The following is an 8,740-nucleotide window of genomic DNA, read 5'->3' on the forward strand; positions in this document are numbered from 1 at the left end:
TAGTACATCCACTAAAAGACGGAGAAAATATTCAATTTATCAATTGTATTGTACACAAATCATTAAATAAACTATTTCATATCATTCAACAATAGAGCAAAATAAAATAAATACCTACCTAGGTAAATAAATTAACTACATTTAATAGCTATAAATAAGTAATTTTTGCAGATTTTTATGTTTCCTTACTCCTCCACGGTCAATTTTATTTGTCATTCACTCCTACCCCTTACAATCATGTATGCTTCTCAATGAAGGGCACACAATTCTGTGGGCCGCCTATAGACAATCAGAATGATGATTTTCATATGATTAAAATATCTTATAGACTTATGAAAAGAGAGCCATATAGGGACCAGAGATTTGGTGGACTCTTTTTAGTTGGGCCAGTAAGCAACACTCAAGCAACCAATCAGAACAGAATTATACAGCCCTTCAAACAAGCATAGTAACCCTCAATATTTTTGAAAAAGCATTTAAAAGTCCTTTTAAATACAAAAATGGCTTTTTTTTCCTGATAAAAAATGCATTTCTGTCATGCCAACAAGTGTTTGGCATGGTAATGGATATGACAATGTTGATATGTTTGGTCTCGGCTAGACATGTGCCGGTATACGGTAATACAATATACCGCAATAATGAACATGCACAATATTGATATCGTGGGCACTTCAAAATACAGGGAATAATTATTTCTTAGAAAATTTGTTTAAAACTTTATAAAGTAAAGTTTCGGACGACGCCTTCCCTGTTCAATTTATGGGAAAATTGTTGACAGGTACTCTGCCGATCGAAAGACTAACGCAACCAGGTCCGCTCGTCATGACGTCACGTACGCATCTTGAGTTTCACTGTCAACATTCAACACTTTTCCAAGGAAATCAATCGGCTGGAACTCTACTTGATAAAGTTTTAAATATGAATATTTTTCTTACACGAACATGTCGATTTGCTTCAGAAGGCCTTTATTAACACTCCGGAGCCGCGTGGAGCAGTTATTTGATGGACAGATGCACTTTTTATGGACTTCAAAAACAGAGCAACTATGATTCCAATTCTAATGCTTGGATTAGCCTGGAATTGTGTAATATAACTCAGATTTTATTCGTCTGAAAGAAGAATGTCATATACACCTAGGATGACTTGAGGGTGAGTAAATTATGGGCTTATTTTCATTTTTGGGTGAACTATCCCTTTAATATGACTCCGACTGTGTTCATCAGAAAGAAAGTCATATAAATAGGATGGTATGAGGGTGGGTAAATCTTGGGGTAATTTTCATTTTAAAGTGAACTAATCCTTTAAGAAAAATATAGTATTTTATTTTACTTCACAAAAAATTACAATACTAATATTTATGATGGTCTTAATTTCTTCATTTTTAAATGTTAAACCATCAAACTCTTATTTTTTGAAGGAAAACTGCATGGAGCCCTAAAACTTTCTTTTGTTTATGCGCTTCCTATGAGAAGATGGTTGGTGGATGTTGTGTTCCCGAATGCATATTAAAGGGGTGGTTCTGTGGGTTTTTTTCTAGGCTTTGTTGTGTTTATGGGGCGCAGTATAACATGTCTTAATACTTCTCTTTTTTTTTTAAGCCGTATTTTTCTTATATTTTACCTTTATTCCACACCGCTGTCTCCACTGTCCTTTGAGCGGCTTGTTTGCTTCCTGCTTCTGTGAAGCCCATCCCTCCGAAAAACGCAATGGTCTTAGATTGGTTAGATGGCCAAATGTAGTTTGTAGTTCTGCAACAGCTCTCTCCCTTTAGTAATGACTGTGACGTGGCCTCGCCCACTTTGTTGCGTGTTCGCAGGGGCAGTGTTTATGTTAATAGCAAGGGTTCACCAACCCGGGAAAAAGCTTGTTGTAGTCCAAACAGGCCATTTTTTAGGCAATAAACTGCCATAACTTTAAAAGACAATATCTCCGTTTGCATTGAACTTTCAGCGTTGTAACTTTGCAGATACTATTTATGCTCAAGCAGCAACATTACACACTAACTAAAGTTTAAAAAGTGAAATCGCATGCAACCACCCATTTAAAGCGACAGCGACCCAAACTCAGATGCAGAGATAGTTGTGCAGCAGCAGAACCGAGCCGCTCTGAGATGCTGTAAACACCAGTGATTGATAATGAGCTGCTCACACGTGTAAGAACATGTGTAAAAACACATTGGCATGAGCCACCTCAACAATTTCTCTGCAAACTGACATGAAACCGATTAGCAGTCCCTCCAGAAAAACGCGATTATGCGATCGCGTGATTTAACGCATAATCAGCCAAAGTCCGCATATTCATGCGGGGGCCGCATTTTTTCAAATACGCCGCACTTTCGCCGCATAAATTGCCTATTTCCGCGTGCAAAATATGCGGGGCTATCATGATTTCATAATCCCCGCATTTTCGTTGCAAAAAAAGTCATATATATTAGCAGAAAGTTGAAACATTTTCGTTTACTTCACACAAGAGCCGCCATTTCCGCCTATTGCCATGGGAACGTTTTGAAGTGACGTGATTACCCGACGCGAACGTCATCGAAAAGCTTCAAGCCCTGTGGAGAAACCATAGATACCGGTGAAACCATGATGAAGCACAAACTCCCATTGGCCAACAAAAATAACAGCAAAAGAGCAAAGCAGTTTCCCTGTGTGCTGACTGATTTCAAAACACAGCATCATGAAGCTTTGAAGCGTTATGAATCAATGAGTCGATTCAGCGGTTTGAAGCGTTATGAATCAATGAGTTGATTCAGAGGTTTGAAGCCTTATGAATCAATGAGTCGATTCAGCGGGTTGGATCGCCAAAGTCAAGTATTTCAGCAGTTTGACATGCGATCCGAATCATGAATCGACTCGATGATTCATAGCATCATGATGCTGTGTTTTGAAATCAGTCATCACTATATAAGTCGTTATTTAGTTTTTTTTGCACACAATACTATTATCGTCGCTTCATAAAGTTATTGTAGAACCACTGTAGTGAGATGGACTTTGTAACGACGTCTTTAGTAGGCTACCTTTTATGGGTCTTGAGAGTGTACATTGTGCCAATGGAGGCCTTTCTGAGCCATCGGAATTCAACTAAAATATCTTAATTTGTGTCCAACAACATAAAGGGAAGTCATTAATGACAGAATTTTCATTTTTAGGTGAACTAACCCTTAAAGAGATTGCACTTTGTGCATTGGAAGCACTCAAATGTCTGTTTTGTATAGCGACATCTGTAAAACAGGAAGTTATTTTTAAATTATTTCAGAAGTTGTAGCATATTCCTTTTGTAAAGCTACAGAACTTGATTGACTAAATGTTTTGTAAATTTGAGCCATTATTAAGGTCTTCAATAAAACAAGATGAGAACTTAAATATTCCAGCACTTTCTGTGATGTAGTGCTTTTTTTCTCTTTCTCATCAAACCGCAGTTTTTGCAAGTTCCCGCAATTTTATCGCATAAAATTGCATAAATATCCCGCATTTTTCATCGCATTTTTTAAGAAAACGTGCCGCATAATCAAGGATTTTTGCCCGCAACAATCACAAAAAAAAGCCGCATTTTTCTGAAAGGACTGGATTAGAATGTTCTCTCACCCGAAATCAGCATCACTGAATGCTAAGAATATATTTTTTATGTTTTTGTCAAACCCAACTAGTTCGATTACCAAGTCAGAAGCAATTCCATCGCGTTAAATTAAACCAGAGAATTAATTCAAATAGAAAGTGTGCACACAAACATCATCATAGAGAACAATAGGCATTCTATGAAGATAAACATTCAATAACGGTAACGAAAGGTGTAATCTGATAAAATATGCAAGACAATGTATTTGATTGGTTTGTTTCCTGTAATGATTCTTTATTTTGTTTTCAGTATGGAGAGACTTCAGGGGGGTATTCCAGAAAGCAAGGTTAACTTACCGTCACACATACCTTGAACTCTCAGTTGATTAACCCAAACCTTGCTTACTCGAGGTACGCTGGTTCAAAAACGAGTCCGGGAGTAAGTTCAGCCAACTCAAGAGTATGTTCCCATAACATTCTCAACAGAGCGACGAAAAGACGATTCACCATGGAAACAGATGCTAAAGAAAAAGTGTGCCATTCTACTTCCTCTTCTTCTTTTGTTTAATGGCGATTTACCAAACCTACTTAGTGCACATCGCCACCTATTTGGTGGTTATGCAATCATCTTTTCGTTTAAAAACTAATCTTTACAAAAATATATTGTTTGTTTGATGCTAATCAATTGAATAAAGATCCACGTGTGAGATGACAATAAAATAAATAATATATATATCTTAATTGAATTAACATTTAAACATTCTAATTCTTTAGAATTAATATATAATATTGAACAAATTTGGTTATATTAATAACTATATTAATTATATAAAACACATCTGAATACATCTTAAGGCTTAAGCAAACTAACCCTGGAACATAACCTGCTGCCATGGTTACTTACATACCCTGAAAGTTACCTCAGTTTTTGGAAACTTACTCCGCTAACTTACTCCTAAACATCCCCGGGTATGTCACATAACCTGCTTTCTGGAATACTCCCCAGGCCAGTCGTGTGTTGGAGTCATTTTCTCTTTTACTCAACAGCAGCTTGAAAAGACTTAAAAGAGGTACTTTTTTCATACTTTAAAAATCTACACAGCTTTACACTTCTGGTTTTGTGTAGTGACTTTTTTTTTTTTTATCAAACGCGCAATAAGCTATACAAAAGGCCATGTTTTAAAGTGATTTTACCAGTTAAATATATTTATAATTACGATATGAATAACATTTATATAATTGTGTTTAATATAGTTGTATGTGAGATGGTGGTCCAGTGGGTTAAACCATGGAACTGATACGCAGAAGGTTGCTGGTTCGATCCCAGCGGTCACCACCAGTGTGTCCTTGAGCAAGGCACTTTACTCCATGTTGCTCCAGGGGGATTGTCCCTGTAATAAGGACACTGTAAGTCGCTTTGGATAAAAGCGTCTGCCAAATGTAAATGTAATATAGCCTACAGTTCACTAGCCAAGCAACAGCTTCTGCATTAATATAGAATGTGCAGTCACAAGTGTATTTATTTAAAGTTTAATAAAAATGTAATGGCTTTAAATCAGAATTCAGAGTCTGAACAATTCAGCAATGTTGTGTATGTGCATATCACCCTTGCTCAGATAATCAGAATAAGCTATAGAACCCTATAGTCTCTTATTTGTCTCTGCAAACTTCAAAAACTTTAAATTTTTCAATTTCCAAAAAGATAATGTTGGCATAAAATAGGAAACTTTGTCTAAAGTATGCTCATGACCCTTCATGGGTGTTTACTGTTTTATTGAACCATCAAATACAACATGTGTAATTGATAGTTTTGGGTTCAAACTTGGCTCAAATACTTGTGTGCACTCATGAAGGTGTGTGTGTGTGTGTGTGTAACTCTGCACATGCTGGCTGAGTCTGACACGGACTATCTCTCCAGGTCAGTGTAGATAGCTTTTCCATCTCTAATGTCTTTCCCAGAAATCTCCTCGCACACAATGAGGGGCTTATTCTGCCTTACATGTGTATGTATGTGTGTGTGTGTGTGTGTGTGTGTGTTTAAATTCATTTAACCCAGAGCAATTATGACAATAAATTACACTACTCAGCACAGTGAACCTACTGAAAGAAAACAATTATACACATTCATACGGCGTTTTGAAATTAAGCACCTGCAGAGAAATTCTCTATTATGTCTTTCACATAAATAACCTCCAAGATAAGTGTTAATAAAATCACAAGCCACAGTAATATTGTTTAAATTGCCTTCAACAAACTGTATTATCATAGACTCATTTCTCTCACAAATCATTTTCTCTTTCCAGGTACAATGAAAGTGAATGGTGAACAAGGGACTTTCAAGCACCGAAGATGCTGAAAAGAATCTGTATTAAAAAAAGTGACAAACGTGGTATGACTTGTATTGGTATATTAATATTATATTCCACACTCAAAGCTCAAAAAATTAATGTTTATTGGATTTTTTTGAACTTCACTTCCACTATATGTAAAACACCCAGGCTCATTGGAAAAGAGCAATATATAGTCACCAATAGCGACATTTGTGCAAAATATTACGTTGAGGGTAGTAATGCATTACAAGTGACAAGTTATGTAATCAGATTACATTTTCAAGTAACTAGTAAAGTAACACATTTATTTTAAATTTACAACAAAATAACTTACTTTTTCAAATAAGTAACGCAAGTTTGTTTCCCTATGTATTGACTGTCAGCTCTCCTGACCCCAAGAGGAGTGAAATCGGGATTAAAGGGTTAGTTCACCCAAAAATAAAAATTAGCCCATGATTTACTCACCCTCAAGTCATCCTAGGTGTATATGACATTCTTCTTTCAGACGAATACAATTGGAGTTATATTAAAAATGTCCTGGCTCTTCAAATCTTTATAATGGCAGTGAATAGTTATGTCGTTTTTGAACTCCTCCACATGGCTCCAGGGGTTTAATAAAGGCCTTCTAAAGTGAAGTGATGCATTTGTGTAAGAAAAATATCCGTATTTAAGACTTTATAGACTAAAATAACTAGCTTACAGCAGTCAGCGGTACACGAGTCGACTTGCACTATAAAAGAGTAACCCCCGACACTACGTTTTGTTTTGGTCTATCCTCTGCGCTTCTGTGTTCGTCAATACGCATGCGTCAAGGGTTCAAGGGTTACTATATAAAGTTTTAAATATGGATATTTTTCTTACACAAACATGCCATTTGGCTTCATAAGGCCTTTATTAACCCCCCGGAGGCGTGTGGAGCAGTTATATGATGGATAGATGCACTTTTATGGACTTCAAAAATGACAGTCATTCACTGCCATTGTAAAGTTGGCAGAGCCAGGACATTTTTTAATAGAACTTCGATTTTATTCGTCTGAAAGAAGAATGTCATATACACCTAGGATGACCTAAGATTGAGTAAATCATGGGCTAATTTTTATTTTTGGGTGAACTAACCCTTTAAGTGCAGAGACGTTTGTGTGCGCTGGGTAAACATGATGGTTATTGTAGTTCTAAATGTGAGCATGCATTTACTCATTTCACTTGAATGAGTAATGTACTTTCTGCATTTAATCTCACTTTATTAACCAATGTCTTTGCTGCTGACCATCGATGATCCAATAAGCAAAAATGACTTCAAATCCCATTTGTGTTTCGTTTGTTTGTTTTTGTTGAAGTAAGAGTGCAGCACTGTATAGGACTGTATAGGAGTGAATTTACATTTTCATCAGCCTGAGACCTATTCATTTAAATTTATCCGCATTTCCACCGCAGGAACTTTTTTTTCAAAGTTCAGGAACTTTTGGGGGCGCTGAACATGCTGATTGGTAGAGTTCACGCAGCATTTGGATTGGTTGACTCCATGCAGCATATTTTTTCAACCACCATTTTTTAAAAAGTCTGTTGCGGTGCATGCAGTAATGCTGTGTTCCAGTTCATTTTATTATGCTCTTCACACGTTAACTTCCCTCCATCTCGTTCACTCGGATGTGCGTCATTGCTTACGTTGCATGAGTGCCCACTACTGGAGGAACATTTGCAATGGACTGAACTGGAACGTCCTAAGCCCTTGATCACTTTGAATCCACTATGGGAGTTGATTTATTATTTCTTTTTTTCCTTTACGAAATTGTTTAATGCAGCATTCTATATGTATATAGGTGTATTTGAGTTGTTTTAAATGTTTTTAAAAATAATAAAAATATCAGTTGTTTGTGGTGGGAAATTAAACGTGATATGCGGTGACGTCACAAGCGTGTTGCATTGTGGTATATGATGCTGCCTGAAGTGTACATATGAAGTAGGCCCTGTCCCAAATGGCACACTTCATGTGCACTTTCGGTCTTGTGGACTTACAATGGCCGCTGCGTGCGCGTGTCCGTTAAGTCCACGAGACCGCAGGGTGTCCCATTTGTCATTTTTAGGTCTCAGAAGGGTGCTCGCAAGCGCCCCCTTTGAGGTCGATACGCAGCGGACTTCTTCCCGGCAGTCAAAGCGGCATTAACTTGTGATAGTTTGGACTCAGAGGAAGACCGTGTGGGTTTAGGGTGCCATTTGGGACAGGGCCGTAGACTCGCTCCCTCGGTCAAAATCGAGGGAGCAAGGGTCTGTCCATATAAACTTCCCTTGTCCACTTCACGAAGTGGAACGCACTTCAAAATGGCGGCGGGGATTCCCCCATGGGGAAGTGCTTAGGGAAGTTTGCAAGTGCGTGTATAAAACTGGAGTGGAACGCAGCACAAGAGTTGTTTGCTATTTGAACCAACAATGGAGTTTAAAAAAATACGACCAATGGACCGGCAACGAGGTTCAGGCTTTATTAAGCTTATATGCGGAGGACGAAATCCAGTGGGACTTGGAAAGCCGTGCGCAGTCCTACGGCACAAGATTCATTTACCTAATCTTCACGGTACTTTAGGCCGCGATGGAAACGCAGACAGCAACAGGTCTGGGGGAAAAAAAGTTCCTGGGACAAATTGTTTCGGGTAATTTCGGTGGAAATACAGCTTTTGAGTGTGAAAGTGTCTTTACATTTGCCAACAATAGAACTTTTGTTATTTGTTGTTCTTTAAGTCCTCATGAAATCAAACATCGATCTTATTTACTTTGTTAGCACACATTACAGGTCTTCGGGTGAACAATTAATCCGTACAAGTTAATACACAGAAAAAATGTGTTTGCTTTGGTAATCTT

This window comes from Gobio gobio (assembly GCF_949357685.1).
Source record: "Gobio gobio genome assembly, chromosome: 3".
NCBI lineage: Eukaryota > Metazoa > Chordata > Actinopteri > Cypriniformes > Gobionidae > Gobio > Gobio gobio.